The sequence below is a fragment of the Chiroxiphia lanceolata genome, chromosome 28 (assembly GCF_009829145.1).
Source record: "Chiroxiphia lanceolata isolate bChiLan1 chromosome 28, bChiLan1.pri, whole genome shotgun sequence".
In the NCBI taxonomy this organism is placed as follows: domain Eukaryota; kingdom Metazoa; phylum Chordata; class Aves; order Passeriformes; family Pipridae; genus Chiroxiphia; species Chiroxiphia lanceolata.
Window position 1 is genome coordinate 1,940,009 of NC_045664.1, and position 17,200 is coordinate 1,957,208.

General features: G+C 47.4%; 1 protein-coding gene across 3 annotated transcripts in view; it reads left to right on the plus strand.

Moving 5' to 3' along the window:
* Positions 1-17,200, plus strand: part of LRRTM4 (leucine rich repeat transmembrane neuronal 4) — a 207,417-nt gene that overhangs the window by 140,833 nt on the left and 49,384 nt on the right. The gene's annotated exons all lie outside the window — the stretch shown is intronic.

The following is a 17,200-nucleotide window of genomic DNA, read 5'->3' on the forward strand; positions in this document are numbered from 1 at the left end:
GAAGGTGCCTTAGGAAGCAAAGCTCCTAAACTGGGATTGGGGGCTTAGATGGAACAAATCCCAGTCCTATCCTGGTCCATATTGCTGCTGTTTCCTGCCTCCCTTGGGTCTGACTCCTTTCATTCTGTGGTTCCCATATTGTGCCTAAACCACTCAGGTTTAGGTCCTTTACCAGTGGTGCCAATCTCAAACCTGTTACAATGATGAGCTGTTATTGGGTTGAGTGAAAAATACGAATCTAAACCCAAAAAAATCCCAATATTCTGTGTATTTCTTTGCTTCTTAGGGCTGCACAGCACTGTTTTTAACACCTGATGAGCCAAATTTTACATATTTAATGAAACTCTGGATTCTTACTTAAAGAAAAGGTTGAAATTAGGAACAGAGTCAGTTAGTCCTGGCAGATTTTTCAGTGAATTTGGTTTCTGAAGGTGCCTTAGGAAGTAAAACTCCTGAACTGGAAACGGGGGCTTAGATGGAACAAATCCCAGTCCTATCCTGGTCCATATTCCTGCTATTTCCTGCCTCCTTCAGGTCTGTCTTCTTTAATTCTGTGGTTCCCATATTGCACCTAAACCACTCAGGTGAGATCAGATCCCAGGTCTCCTTAATTCCTGACAAAAGTGATGTTATTCCTGCTGGTATTCCAAGGGGAACTGGGAGTGTGTTGACTCTTGGGGCAGCAATGATCCACAGCAAGCAAGGCAGGACTCAAAATTCCATTTACTGGCATTCCCCTTTAAGTAGCCAAGGGTTATAATTGTTCAGCAAAACAGAGTCAAGCATAAATTCCATGTTGTTTTTCCAAGCAAAACTGTTGAGGGATAATTGTGTTCGATTTTTGCCTCTTCACCCAACGGTTCACACAGGCAGCAATCCCAGCCAAGCTCTTCCTGGCTGGAAATAACACCTGAAAGGTTCTGCTGGAAGAGCAGCACGAAGGGTTATCATTAGCTGGGTTTAATATCTAGGAGATCAGGGAATTATAACATTTAGATGGGAATCTACAGCAAAACAAAGAGACTTTCATGTTGGAAAGTGCTGTATCAGAGGCTCTGCATACCTTGGGGCTCTTGGGATGTTCCTGCTGTATTGACAGCTTGTTTTTCTGAAGGAACTAACAGGCTCCAGGCACCCATTGAATAAAATCCTGTTAATTCTGGAGCTTGGAACTGTGTTAACTTGTTTATATTGCCATAGGACATGACATTTTCCCGGCACTTTTTCATGGCAACATTAGGATTTAACAGGATGGAAGAACTTAGAACCATAGAATTGAAGAGAGATTTATTTTAGGAGCAGTTTCTGGAGGGAATGGAATCCAACCCCTACTCATCAGGGCTAATTTAAAGCTCCAGGTCCCACAGAGATTTGTCCAGTCCAAGTCTGAGAATGCACAAGGATAAAGATTCCCCAGATTTTCAGGGTCGTGTTTTGGTCTTTAACAAATCAGTTGGTTAATTTTTATTTATTTATTTATTTATTTATTAATATGTACAAGCAGAACTTCCCAAATGCCCATTGCCTCTGTCTTACTGTATATCCTGGGATGAGTCTGGCTCCATGTTCTCCAGACCTTTGCTGGGAATGGAGAGAGGATTGAAACCCTCACCCCTGTCAGCTTCCTGAGACCTTTCCCCTTTCCTCAGCCTTTCCTCCCGTGCCCCAGACGTTGGATATTTGGAAAAACTTCTCCACTGAAAGAGTGGTTGAACCTTGGGATGGGCTCTCCAGGGAAGTGGTGCAGTCACAGCCCTGGAAGTGCTCAAAACATGGGCAGACCTGGCACTTTGTGGTTTCTGGGCGTGGTGGTGGCACTGGAAGGTTGGACTGGATCATCTTGGAGGCCTTTTCCAACCTTAATGATTCCATATATTCATTCCAGTGGGGGAGAAAGGTCCAGTTCTGCCTGGTGGCTTGGAGGGTGCTGGGTCAGGGCTGGGAGCCTTTGCTGTGTGTTCATTCCTCTCTTCTCCCCCTGGGTCCTGTCCAGGGCTGGGAGCCTTTGCTGTGTGTTCATTCCTCTCTTCTCCCTCTGGGTCCTGCCCAGGGCTGGGAGCATTTGCTGTGTGTTCATTCTTCTCCTCCCTCTGGGTCCTGTCCCCCCTTAGTAATGAATTACTGACTCCCTATAAGACCTGCTGGGCAGATTTGCCCCAGGATGGGGTTTGGAGGGTTGTCATCAACAGATGAGAGGATTTTCTCCATGTGTTTGGAATCACAGAGTTGTTAAGGTTGGAAAAGACCTCCAAGACCACGGAGTGCAGCCTTTGAGCCCCTGTTTAATGGTGTTACCAGTCCAGCCCCAAAGCTTTCTGACCCCAATGCTCCATCTCTGCTAAAACAGCTCTTCCTCAGCTCAGTGGCATGAAACTGCATCAGGGGAGGTTGGATTTGGATCTCAGGGAAAGGTTCTTCCCCCAGAGGGTGGCTGGCACTGAACAGACTCCCCAGGGTTTGGTCATGGCCCCAAGGCTACCAGAGCTCCAGGAGGGTTTGGACAACACTCTCAGGGACAGGGTGGGATTGTTGGGGTGTCTGTGCAGGGCCAGGAGTTGGGCTCAGTCCTTGTGGGTCCTTCCAGCTCAGGATATTCCATGATTCTGTGATTCAGACCATGGAAGAGCCACAACTTCACTGCTGTGCTGTCCAGGCTTTATCTTCCTGCTGTGTCTCGCTCTGTGGTGTTGGAGCAGCACAGGGAAAGGGTGGAGAGAGGACTGAAGGGGCTTCCCCCTCCTTGTTTCTGTTTCTCATAGTCCCCCCTGGAGAGAAAACACGCTCATTAACAATCATCTTGAAGAACAACACAACCTCCTCTTGCTTGGGGTTTTTCCCCCCAGTTTTCTCCTCTTAGCTTGGAGCAATTCCACAGGACCTCAGTCCCAGCACATGGAATGATGGAGTAGGTCAGGGGGATCAAAGGAAGAGCTGAGAACTCTGCTCTTTACTGCTCTTTGTGCCCAGGAAGCTCCAGCTAACCTGTTCACCTGCCCCCACAGAGCCATAATCCATGGGCTCGTCCATATGGAAGCTGGAATTCACACAGAGTGAATGTAAATAAAGCTTTTCAATGCCTGGGATATCAAAGCTATTTGTGCCTCTCTCTCAGCAAGTGTTTCCATTCTCTCCCAGACCGAGTTAGCATAAAGGAGCAACCCACTGTTTAGAATGCATTTAGACTTAAAAAACCAAAACTACACACAAAAAAACCCCTCCCAACCCCCTAAACTTTAATCTCTGGTTCCCTGACTTCAAAAGATCATCAGCAGGTTTTATCCTACAGTTCTTATTTATTGGGGAGAGGACTTAGAAAAGAGTGGGAGGATTTAGGCAACTAAAGCCCACGGTCCCCCACTAAAATAATCCCAATTTAGTCTTGCAAAATTGCGTGAGTATTTCAAAGGCTGATCTGAGACATTTCCACATGCACACATGTGCATCCACACGAGTTATAAAACTGGATAAGGTTAGTCCTACCCCTGCAATGAATTGCTAATAGTCTGAGCTTTGCACACTGTGTTTTGGAGAGCAGAAATTCATCGTGTTCTTTCATGTAAAAAAAATGTTTGTTTGAGCAAATCAGCCTTATTTTTAACGGAAAAGAACCATCCCCCTTGGAGGGAACGAGCTGCTCAGCTGAGTTATTGTGAGACAGGACTCTAAAACCTTAAATAATTCCTGCAGCACATTGAGAACCCTTTGCAGTTTCTTCCCTGCCTTGAAGCTTCCATGTGTGTTAAAAATACAGATACAAATACAGTCATTAAAGATTTGTTTTGCTGCAAGAAAAACATCAATCCACCTTCTGTCAAAGCACAGGGACTTTCAGATAAAAGCACAGCAAGGAGAATCCCCAAGTGTGGCAGTGGAACACACTGATGTGCAAGGAAAAGAAGCAGTTGGGAAAGTCTGTTCCATTCCAGGAGTTTGCTCAGGAAGGAATTCTGCAATAATGCCAGTGTCTGAAGGAGCTACAAGAAAGATGGAGAGAGAATGGAGACTTTTTACAAGGAGGGACAACACAAGGGGAATGGCTTCCCAATGCCAGAGGGCAGGGTTAGGTGGGATGCTGGGGAGGAATTCCTGCCTGGGAGGGTGGGGAGGGGCTGGGATGGAATTCCCAGAGAAGCTGTGGCTGCCCCTGGATCCCTGGAAGTGTCCAAGGCCAGGTTGGAGCAACCTGGGCCAGTGGAAGGTGTCCCTGCCCATGGCAGGTGTGGCACTGGATGGGCCTTAAGGTCCTTTCCAACCCAAACCATTCCATGATTCCATGTGCTGGTTTAGATGGGATATTGGGAAGGAATTCTTCCCTGTGAGGGTGGGGGGACACTGGCACAGGTTGCCCAGAGAGGTTGTGACTGTCCCTGGGTCCCTTATTTAGCACCGAGGTCTCTGGGGAGACCTGAGAGCCCCTTGCAGGGCCTAAAGGGGCTCCAAGAGCTGGAGAGGGACTGGGGAAAAGGGTTGGAGGGACAGGACACAGGGAATGGCTTCCTAGTGCCAGAGGGCAGGGCTAGATGGGATACTGGGAAGGAATTCCTCCCTGTGAGGCTGGAGAGGGGCTGGAATGGAATGTGGCTGTCTCTGGATCCCTGGAAGTGTCCAAGGCCAGGCTGGAGCAACCTGGGACAGTGGAAGGTGCCCATGGCAGGAGTGGAACTGGATGAGGTTTAAGGTGCCTTCCAACCCAACCCATTCCATGATTCCATGAGGGTTGGCCAGGCATTTCCCAAACAAGGCCAGTTCAGTCCAGCTCTGCAGAGCAGCACTGAGCTTTCAGCAGCTGAGGGTCCAGCTCTGACCCCCCTGAGCCCCAGCAATGTCCCCCCTCCCTGGGCTGCAGCTGGGCAATCTCTGACCCTCCTGAGCCTGCCCTCACACATCTCTGGGAGCAGCTTTGAAACCCAGGAACTGCTCAGGATTTTCTCTGCACTTGCACCTCTGGCAGTTTGAAGTTGCTGGAGAAACATCAAAGATAAACACAAAAACCTAAAGCTTGATTAAGTGCATGAAAAGCTGCTGTTAAATGAGGCCTCTGGCTTTCTTTGGGAATGATTTTTTTTTTTTTCCCCCAACTTGCCTTTTCTTTCATTTCTTTTTATTTTTTTCACTTCAGCAGGAAGCTCTTTTGCACAGAGAATGTGACCTGGGGATGATCACAAGAAATGCAATGAGCTCCTTCACTGCTTTACACCTCTGTCTGTTGAGGACAAATATCACCCCAGACAACTTTGTCGAGGAAAATTAGTCAAAATCCTTAAGCCAGGACTGTCTCAACAAGTGTAACAGGGTCTCAGGGGGTTGGGTCTCTTATATAATTTGGATATGATGAATGTTATCTTTGTAATATATATTTACAAGGGTGGGAAATGGAAGAGCTCTTAGAGAACTAAAGGGTTTCCTGTGGATACATTTGAGGTGGAAAACCACCTGAACCAACTTAACAGTGGGATATAATTCAGAAACAAGTGTGAGGAATAGGAGCCAACAGGAAAGAATCAGGAGACTTCCAAGGGAATCCATGTGCAAAGGATCCAATTCACCTCTGGAGCAGCTCCGAGGAATCTCGGCACTCTCAGAGCAGCAGAGACACTGCCAGGGTTCTGTAAAATGAGTTTGTCTAATCTTTGCACTCCATCAACATATATAATTAAGGATATTATTATTTACAATAGAGGAGTGCTGGGGTGTCCTGGGATCAGGGCCCTGGGGTGTGCGGGGATGCACAGACCCTGCTCTGAGCACACAGATAAGGAGGGAATGGTCTGAGCTGGGGAAGGGATGGATCCCACAGGAAACAAGCAGCAAAGGCAGGGTTAGCATCTGAATTAGCTGCCCTGTCCCCCTGGCTGAGTGGCATCAGCAAGAAGGTGCCTGTTCCTGTGCTGGAACAGGGCTGGGAGGAGCAGAGTTAACTCCTGGTTGTCACAGGGAGAGAGGAGAGGCTGGAGCAGTTCCCTCAGGACACTTGGAAATGTTCTCCCTCCCTGCCAGGGACCCCTTTGTGTCCATTGACTCCTGTTCCCATCCCTGGGGGTGTCCAAGGAAGGCCTGGACGTGGCACTCAGTGCTCTGGGCTGGGTGACAAGCTGGGAACAGGTCACAGGTGGGACTGGATGAGCCTGGAGGTCTTTTCCAACCTCAATGATTCCAGGATTCTGTGAGTGCATCTCCTGCCCTCTGCTGTCACTGTGGCTCCCCTGTCCATCCTTGTGCAGACCTGGGCTCCTGGTGGGAGGTGTCCCTGCCCATGGCAGAGGGTGAATCTGGAGTTCCCTTCCAACCCAAACCATTCCATGACACCCTTGGGACACTCCCCCTGGCCCGAGCCCAGGGGATCCATGGCATCCCAGCAGTGAAGGGCAGCAAAGATGCAGAATGTTCCTGAATTTCCTTTCAGTGCTTGCCCAGAGTGTCCCACAGCTGTGGTTGTGGCCAGGATGGTTTTTGGTCCCTCAGCACCAAGCATCAAGCCCCCAAAATCTCCCGTGGGACCTGTGGGGTTCAGAGCAGTGTGAGGAGGTGCCCCTGGGGTGCCTAAAGGAGGCAGTGAGGGGGTGCTGAGCCAAATTCAGGCTGGAACGAGGCCTTGATGATCTCAAAAGTCCTCTCCAACTGTAACAGTTCCATGGTTCTGTGATTCCATGGTTGACACCCTGCCTTGGTTACAGAAGCACCCAGTCCCTTGGCTGCTGCAAGCTGGAAAGGGAGAAATTCCTGCTGCTGGATCCTTCCAGAGCAGCGTGTGCTGTTATTTCCAGAGCTGAGTGGGAGGTTTCAGGGTGGCAGAGAGGGAGGGCAGAGCTACAAGCAATGGCTTTTATCTTTACTAGCAGGGATCTAAGGGACAGGAGAGTGGGAACTGGATTGTGCTGCAGCTCGTGATTAGGGAGGTTGTTTTGCCACGTGTCCAGGGACTGCTTGAGAGCTCCACACACTTCTGTGGGATTGGGCAAGGTACAAAATACAGCTGGGGTTATCCCATGGGTCTCAGCTGGAGAGTGAAGGATAAAGGCAAAGGAGGGAATTCAGCTCCTCCAAAGTCCAGGCACAGAGGAACAGGTGGAGGCCTTCCAGTAAGAAATGTATGGAAGCAGGAAATTAGAGCTCAGTTTGTGTCCTGGGATGTGCTCTGGAGTTTGGATCCTGCACAGAACAGCAGGGTTTGCTGGGCAAAAGGTGCAAACACCTTATAACCTTCATTATTGTACCTCGTTGCCTAAAGAAGTTGTGGCAGCCCCATCCCTCGAGGTGTCCAAGGCCAGGTTGGAGCAGCCTAGGATATGGGAGGTGTCCCTGCCCATGGGTGGACTTTAAGGTCCTTTCCAACCCAAACCATTCCATGACTCTGTGATGGTTCTATGATTCATTAAAACCCTGTTTCAGGAGCCAGTTACATTCCTTTGACATCCCATGAGGGGGATGTGTGGGAGTAGTACCAGCCTCTCACTGGAACCTTCTTCGTCTGGTGTGCTTGGCTCTGCAGAACCTCGCAAAACAGAGCCCCTGAGGCTGGAAGGGCCCTCAGGAGATGGTCTGTCCCAGCCCTCCAGCTCAGGGCAGGCTCACCTAGGGCTGGGTTTGCAATATTTCAAGGACAGAGACTCCAAAGCCTCTCTGGGCAGCCCCAGTGCTCAAGCACCCTCACTGTGAAAGAGCTTCTCCTGATGTTCAAGGGAAACCTTCCCCATTCCAGTTCATGCCTCTGGCCACCCTGGGGAGTGCTGGGGCAGAGCCAGAGGGTCCCTCAGCACCAGGAGGGACATGTGGGATCACTCAAGCTCATGTGGGATCACTCAAGCTTTGGGCTGGTCGTTAATCACGTCCCCATAAAACTTCCCAGTCCTGGAAGGTCACCTGGAGCAAACCCCTGCTGGTGCTCAGCAGAGCTCAGTGATTCTGGCTCAAGGGCACAGAGACAAACTCCAGTGTGTGTCTGAGGGTTCTGGGGGTGCTCTGGGGCTCCTGAAAACACAACCCTGTGCATAAACTGGTTGTTTGTTTGTGCATGCTGCATAATTAATAAATCAATAATTAATAAAACAGCAGGAAGGCTGGAGGTTCATAAACTCCAGACTCAACCACAGCTACAGGGGACTTTTTTCCCAAAACCTAGAGAAAGCTGGGATAATTTCTTATATCCCAGTGGTAAAGCAAGTTCATCTTTCACACCTCTTTAGCACGGCTTTAATTACCCCTCTAGTCCAGAGGACTCCTGGTTTTACACATTCATATTTCTCCACTGTTGGGAGAGGAGGAGGAAGATTAACAGAATTAAACCTGTAGCAAAGTTGTGGAAAATACAGTTTATTGAGCCAGTGGCAGCGTGGGGCTGTTTGCTTGTTGCTGAACTAGTTTTAATTTAAGGCAAATTAGTAATCAATGCAATTAGAGGAGCACTCCAGGGGGGGGGTGTTGTGCTGAGGGGCTGCAGGTGCCCATTTGAGGACAATCCATGTGTTAAACAGCCTCTGCTCTGCACTTCACATGTTTGTGGGTTTAGTGCAGGTACCTGGCTGGGACTAAATGTCATCTCTGAATTGCAGGTGCAGACTGAGGCAGGAGAGAGCTCAGAATTCTTGTTTGCTCTCAAACTTCTGTGATTTTTAAGCTGTTCTGTCTGTCCCTTCAAAAGGCTTTTTAAATAAAATGTTAAACTGAACCATTTAAATGGATTGAGCTGAAAGTTTTATCCTACAAGTCTTAGGCTAAGTTTAAGCCACATTTTCTAAACTCTTGGCAAACAGAAGCCTCCCATGTTATTGTTATTTCTGCAGCAGAAATGCATAGAAATTTCAATATGGACCAGGCTTGGTGGGTCACTTCAGGCCTGGTCACCTGTCCCGAGGTTAATATGGGTTTAGTGCTTTAATTATGAAACAGAAGTTAAAAAATAAATTGTCTGACAGTTGTTCTCACATAGAACATGATGCTCATTATGGACAAAATATTATATCTTCTGATATATATATGTACTATATGGGTATATTTTATATACATGTAATATATAGATATACTTTATGTATTTGTGAATATAAGGGGAGAGGTTTTTAGGTGACCAGGACAAACCTGGAGCCTGCATTGCCTTCAGGCATCGTGAGCAGTGACATTCCACGTGGGTCACTGGAGAGAAATCTGGGCTAGACAAACAAGGGAAATGAACAAAAAATGCATCTCAGGTAGTTTTCAGATGTTCCTGCAACTTGATAGAAGGCTGCAAGAGTATCATTCCAGTCCACTTGCTGTCAGAGGGAATTCAATTAACTTCAAAAAGCAAAATATATGGAGAGCTTCAAAGTGATACCTCCAAAGTCACCTTGAAGTGAGGGAAGTCTTGACTTGTTTCTGACTTCGTCAAACTGGAGAGAAGGTAAAAATTCATTGCCCAGTTCTCCCATCTCTGAGCATCCAAATCCCTCTTCCCCTTCAGAGAAAGAGGGATTATATTGAGTGTTTTATTTTTTTCCTCCCCACTCTTTAGATTAAACCTTGTCAAAGTGCTGGTTGTTGCCCGACACTTGAATTCCTCAGGTTCCAGCAGCCCCAAAGCATCACCAACTGTGAACTTGGTGGTGATAAACTGGGTGAAACCCAAAGGAAATCAAAGCCTGGATTTACCTTTTCACCTCCATCCATAGGCAGAAGGGAAGGAAATTGGTGGCTCTGAGGGGGAGGTTGGCAAAGTTTCTTTGGGGCCTCCTCGTTTGGGCCTGAACAGGGGGAAGGGGAGAAGAATCTGCCCCCAGCATTGGCAGGAGCTCCTGGAGGACACTTTGAAAGGACATTTTGTCCAGGTTTATGACCTGCTGGTTCCAATGAAGATCTGTGGGGGCAGAAGCTGTGGGACATTTCACTGGGCTCTGCCTTACAAAGGATATAAGACAATCTTCCCCAGTTCTGCTTCCTGGCCTGAAGTGAATGGTCATTTTTCCTCCTGGGTTTTCATATCTGTTGGCAGCACCAAGTACTTTGAAGTGCTTGGTCCACCTGCACTTGCATCTCTTGTCTGAAAGGACTCCTACAATGAAACCTGGCCCAGCTCTTCAGGACATAATTATATTGTATTTTATAACTGGCTACCAAAGGAAATCCATTTTCTGATCCCATTGATACAAGGAAAGGTATTTTTGCCTGTTCAGGTGGAAGGTCTTGGCATCATTGAGTAGCAAATAAGAAAGATTGGTGGAGTGGGGCCATTTATTGAACATAACCTGTGTCTGCAGCTCTGGGAGTGAGACCTGGAGCAGAAGTGGCTTAGAAGGATGAATTCCTGCTCTGCTTGGGAGATCAGTTCACCAACTCAGCTGAGGTACTGAGGACTGAATTAAAACAAGACAAAAGCAAGAATCAATCAATTAAGAGCTTGAAAACTTATACTAGTTTCATATAAAAGATATTTGCATCCTGTCTGTTAAGGGCATAGGCACGGGATCAATTAATAGAAAATAAGACCTTCGTTTATAATTTCTTCAATTCTTCGTTTTCTTCACATCCAGAATTGTTCATGTTCCAGACTTTATTTTTAAACCTGTGCTTTTCAAAGGAACCTGACAGTTGTCAGTCTCAGGCAGATTAAAATTACCCTGACACCTCATGATTTCCAGCATTCACATCCTTCATTATCTCAGAGAACTCGGGGCTCACGAACGCGAATTTTAAAGATGACGAAAGGAGAGGTGCAGAGGGGAAGAAACTTTCCAAGCTCGGGTTTTTTCAAGGGTTATAATCACACAATTCTCAACACTTGCCAAGGGAATAACATGGAAATACCTGTGAACATAAGGGATCTAAATCAAAGCTTTGGGCACCCACCAAACCCAACCTTGGTCTCTCCCGGCTCAGGTGGGTGAGGGAGTGAGCGAGCTGCTCATCTCGTTTAAATGCCATTTTAGCACCCTTTAAAATGCATTTGGAGCTGCCAGCATAAATTTCTGCCTTTGAAATGGCAAAGGAAAGCTGTGCACGTATGGATGAGGAGAAACTTAAGTTAACAGCAGAAATTGGGAAAGCTATTAATAGATCCAGCCAGTGATGCTACAACAGAGCCACGAGTGTGGGGGGAATTCAAGCTGCTGCTTGCAAGTGGAAAAAAGTCAGTGTGGAAAAGAAACCCCAGATTTCCACCGGGGCACTGTTCAGATTAGCCCTAATCTTTCCAAACGAGAAGGGGGTGGGGAAGCAAAGGCTTTTTGTGTTTTAAACTGAACCTCAGAGACCGGCTGCTCCTCCTGCAGGGCTGCAAAAACCCCACCCCGGGAACAAAGGGAATCCCCTCCCAGGTGTTACAAAGGGAAAAACCCTCTGGAATCTAAGGTTGGAATGCTGACCCAAGGCAATGAGGGCTCTGGGGATGGAGTGGGAGCACGTGGGTGCTGCAGAACACGGAGCAGTGTGTGATGAGAGCGTTGCACTGCTGTGCAGAACAGCCCCGCTCGTTGATTAACTGTGCTGCATAATTTATGCTTCTACTTATTTAATCACTCTGGGGCTCTGCTATTTGCTGGCAGTTGCTAGATTGCTTTATTAAATTTAGGCTGTGTTGAAGGGAATTTATTTTTGTGTATTCCTCCTTCGTAATTTTTTTCCCTTAAATGCTGTCACATAAATCACAGCGTTATCGATGGATCTGCATGCGGAGCTTTGCTGCTCACTTCTTGTGCCAGAATCTTCTAAATCATGTATGACATATGTATTATAACTTACTTCACACTATTCTTCCCAGTGATGGATTTACTCCCTTTGCTTTCTTCTCTTTTATAGCAGACAAAGGAATTCAGTGATGGAGAAAAAAATTAAAATCCAGATTTTGTCTCTCTACTCACAAAAGTGAAAGACCTTGACATGGGAGAGATCTGTTAAATCACAGCAGAACCTCAAATACAGACAGTTGGCTTTTTCTTCTCCTTCCCAGAGGAGTGGGGGGGTTAGAGTAGGAGAAAGGTGCTTTTTGTGTGTGTTGGTTTTAAGTCAAGGAGAGGATTAAACATTAGAATCACCTCGGAATGGTTTGGGTTGGAAGGACCTTAAAGCTCATCCAGTGCCACCCCTGCCATGGGCAGGGACACCTTCCACCAGCCCAGATTGCTCCAACCTGGCCTTGGACACTTCCAGGGATGGGGCATCCTCTGGGAAATCCATTCCAGGGCCTCCCCACACTCCCAGGGAAGGATTCCTTCCCAATATCCCATCTAACCTGCCCTCAGAGGAAAGGATTCCTTCCCAATATCCCATCTAACCTGCCCTCCCAGGGAGGAATTCCTTCCCAATATCCCATCTAACCTGCCCTCCCAGGGAGGAATTCCTTCCCAATATCCCATCTAACCTGCCCTCTGGCAATAAGAACCATTCCCCCTTGTCCTGTCCCTCCAGGCCCTTTTCCAAAGGGGCTTCCTGGCAGGAGGAGAAACTCTAACAATCAGTGTTCCTAAAAACTCGGAAAACATGGGTTCTTTTCCCTCTTTTTCCTTCCTTAGTCTCTCATGTCATTCCCTCTCCAGACCTAATGAATGTGGGGAGGTCGAGAAGTCAAATTTTAGAGAACTGGTGTAATTAATTAATTGCTCACAAAACTTCCTTGGGATGAGGAACTGTATTTTCCTGCTGCTCAGAGTTGTAACCTGCTCTGTAAATCCACTGAGTTTCCCTTCTGGAAAGTTTCAGCTGCTCCCATTCCTTGTTAAACAGACTTTACATGGATATCAATTAGTTTAAACAGTAGGGAGTCAGCAGATGTACTTTTGTGACTGCAAAAATCAAGGTTAAAACACCCCAACAATCCCACTCTTAGGCACAAACATATTTTAAGCCAACCTATGTTTGATTTTTAAGGACAAATAACTCTTTTAAAATTAAGTGCTCATTAAAAAAATGGCATTTTCCTTTGTAAAATCTACCTCTACTCTAATTTAGATGCAAGCAGAAAATATTTTCCTCAAAAGTCCTCACCAGAAGCAAAATATTTACAGCATTGGTGTCTATTTATCAATATATGCTGATGCGTACGTAACAAGGGATTGGATTTAATTTCCTACTTGTTATTTGTCTGAAGGGGCTTGATTTATGGATGTATGCATATATATGTGGAGATATCTTTCAGCTGCTTGAAAACTACCCCATGGAACTGTTTCTAATGGAAAATTGTTTTTCCAGTTATTCATCTCATTGCTAGAATCTGCTTCCAGTGGTAAAATTAGGTTTCCACCAATAGTTTATTTTTTTTTTTTTCAGGCAGCTGTCAACATCATCCTGATTCTGCTTTTCTCTGCCAAATTTACATTCTTCCTTAGCAAAATAAATCTCCCACGGGTTACAGGATTTTTTTTTTTATCTCTAAAGCTATCCCATGAGCACATGGCTGGATCCCTGTAAACCCTACAAAAGGGGAAAAAGGCATTTGAAATTACAGCTTTTTAATGAGAAAATTAACTCTGCAGTGGTTACTTAAGGCTTTTTTTTTTTCCATCTGTTTTATTAACTATCCAAAGCGGAACAGGCCTAATCTTCCTAGATTAAAGTCCCACAAGTTTGAGGGCTGGAGTACATGCAAATGTTCTTTTGTAGTCTTTACTAAAATACTTTAATCCTCAGAAAAAGGAGGTATTAGACTTGTAATGTGGAGATTCTGTGTCATGCTGGAGTTTAGGTTGCCCAGAGAAGCTGTGGCTGCCCCATCCCTGAGGTGTCCAAGGCCAGGCTGGAGCAACCTGGGCCTGTGGAAGGTGTCCCTGCCCATGGCAGAGGGTGGTACTGGGGGATCTTTAAGGTCCCTTCCATCCCAACCCACTCTTTCATTCCATGATTCCAGGATTCTGGTGCCTATTTTGAGGCACTGAAGAAGCAAAGAAAGAACTGAGCTGTCCAAGGATCCCCAGAGACAAAGGCAGGGCCTGAGGCCCAGGCAGCATTTCCAGCTTGTGGTGCCACTTCTTTAAAGCAGAGAAATTAAAACAGAATCCTTAAAACGTGCCTCTTTTTTATTTAAGGGATTGTTGCCCACAGAAGTTGTGGACTCCCCATCCCTGGAGGTGTCCAAGGACAGGTTGGAGCAATCTGGGCTAGTGGAAGGTGTCCCTGCCCATGGCAGGGGGTGGCACTGGATGGGCTTTAAGGTCCCTTCCAACCCAAACCATTCCAGGATTTATAGAGAAACTCAGTGTGAGCTCCCCAAGAATGGGGGGTTGGAGTCAGAACTCCCCAGACCTGGTGAGGAATATGTTGTTCTGGGATGCTTGACCTCCAGTTTATGGCTTATGTATTCACCTGGAAAACTGATTTATGGACCTTTTGGATAATCTAATTGGAATAGTTATTTCATAGAATTGTGGCATCCCAGAATGGTTTGGGTTGGGAGGGACCTTAAAGCCCATCCAGTGCCACCCCCTGCCATGGGCAGGGACACCTTCCACTAGCCCAGGTTGCTCCAACCCGGCCTTGGACACCTCCAGGGATCCAGGGGCAGCCACAGCTTCTCTGGGCAACCTGGGCCAGGGCCTCCCCACCCTCCCAGGGAGGAATTCCCTCCCAGTATCCCACCTAACACAACCAGGAATAAAACTCATCTGGCAGCACATCTTCAAATCCAAACACAGAAGTGCCAGCTAATAAAAATATAAACCACCAACATTCTCAGGTGGCTGAAACTCCCAGAGCTCCAGCAAAGTCCATGGGATTGCTCTGCTTCGGGAGAACTGGGAATCCAGTCCACATTCCAGTCTGGTTTGTTTAAAATCATAGAAACACAGAATGGTTTGGGTTGGGAGGGACTTTAAAGCCCATCCAGTGCCCCCCCTGCCATGGGCAGGGACACCTTCCATAGCCCAGGTTGCTCCAAGCCCCATCCAGCCTGGCTTTGGAAGGGCCCAGTGTGGCTGTGCCATGAGTGGGGGATGAGGGGAGCTTGGCATTCCAGAGCAATGGGATGGCACAGGATGCAGTCCCTGATCCACACACAAATTCCATGCTGATGTTTTCCATTTTTCCTCACAAGAAGGGACTCTGAAAGCGTTGTTCTTGCACAGTGGTTTTGAGAGGAGGAATCCAAAAGTTCCCTTTCCTATTCCCTCTGCCCTGGTGCCTCAGCAGAGCCTCGTCAGGGGCTGGTTTTCTGGCTGCCATGTGTGTGTTCAGGTGTGGTCTGTGGTGCCAGAATGGGACAGGAGGGACTCAATCCATGGATTACTGAGTGTCCCAATGGTTCCTCCCGTGGAACTGGGAGTATCTGTGAGGTCAGTGCAGGTCTCAGTTACTTCATCTCCTTATATCTTAGTTTTACTGAAGCCTCTCACACACAACATGGTGCCTGGTGAGAGTCTGGGTCACTTTTCCATGTCCCCTCCTCCTTCAGGGGTAGGGAGGTGGCAGGATTAGGGCTTTCCCTGGAGAGAAACTGATGGGAAGCTCTGGAATTTTGTTCTTGCCTTACTGACTGTTGGAGCAAACGGGGCTGGCTCTTTTTTCCTGCTGGAACTGCAAAGAACTCGTGTGTTCCATGTGCCTCTCCCACACCCTGCCCTCTCCTTACATAAAACCCCAAACCCCCTGTTCCACCTGCACTCCCGACAAAATTGCCTCCCAAATTACGGCAGCAGTGTCATGGAAAATTTCATTTCGGAGTTGTGCTAACTCAGAGAGGAACAGAAAGTGTCAGCTCCCGTTCCATCTCCTCAGCAGAGGGTTCTGGAGCCAGGCTCTGTCTGCAGTGAGCGTGGCTGAGCTCAGGAGCCTGCAGTGACAGGGACGCTCTGACACTTCCAGACTGCCTTAGGAATCACTGCCACTGCTCCTGGGGCACTGGGCATCTGATAGCACAGCTTGCTCTGTTGCCCTGTTCTCTCTCTCTGTTTTTTCTGCCTGGCATCACCCTGCTCACCCAGGTTTACCTCCCTCAGCTCAAAGCAGGCAGGCTGTGGTGCTGTGGTGCTGTGGTGCCCTGGTACCTCCCCTGGGCACTGAGCAAGTGTTGGCCACTGATACTCATGTTTTAGCAAAGAGAGAGTGGTCATTTGGAAAATGTCACGCCTTTCACACTTTCCTTGTGATCCCAGAATCACTGAGGTTGGAAAAGCCCTCCCAGAGCATGGAGTCCAGCCTGTGCCCCATGCCCACCTTGCCACCCAGCCCAGAGCACTGAGTGCCACAGCCAGGCCTTCCTTGGACACCTCCAGGGATGGTGGGTCCACCTCCCTGGGAATTCCAGTGATGGGGGGCTCTGCATTGCAGCCTGGATCTTGCAGGGCCCTTGACTGCACTGTCAGGCACCAAAACATCCCTGTTGGGGAGTGTTTCCTCTCCTCCTGGCAGCAGGAAACCGTGGCCATGGTGCTGCTGCTGCTCCAGAGCTTTAGCTCTGCCTGGCTGGGTGAGCTGCTCCCGGCCATTCCCAGGGCTCAGAATCCCAAGGACTGTAAGAATCCTGATTTAATATCAGTGGGAGGTGGCACATCTATCCCAATAATCAAATTGGCAGCCCATTAACAGGAATCCACGAGAAGGTGGAGCCAATAAGGTGGTAATGAAATCCAGAAGGACTCACTGTACTTGTGGTTTTGTGGGAATTGCTTCCCTCTTCATTGCCTTTCTCTAAAAAGTGAAGTGGAGCTATTTTCAAAACCTCCCAGGTTTTGAAACTGCAGCATGTGTTCTGTTGAGATCGTCTCAAGGTGCTTTCTAAACACTTTAAATTAAAAACCAAATTAAAATTTACTTCTCCTGAAGAGTTTGTAAGTCTGAGTGGTCACAGGAAGAAGAACATTAAAGAAAGTTGATTTAACAGACCAAGATGGAATGATGAAGGCCTTTTTGGCACAGGAACTGTGCTGCCATAACTCAGAATGGAATCCAGATCTCTGGAATTAATTAATATTAATTCATTATTTGTGTAACATAAATCATGTAATTAGCATGTGCAATTTCCATTTCAAACTTGGTTAATTTATCATTTTATGTCCTTGTAAACTCTGGTTGAATCCAGCACCTCATTTTTATCTTAATGGAGCTTTTGTTAATTAATTCTTCTCTGCCATCACTTGGGGCTGGTTTTCTGGCTGCCATGTGTGTGTTCAGGTGTGGTCTGTGGTGCCAGAATGGGACAGGAGGGACTCAATCCATGGATTACTGAGTGTCCCAACGGTTCCTCCCGTGGAACTGGGAGTATCTGTGAGGTCAGTGCAGGTCTCAGTTACTTCATCTCCTTATATCT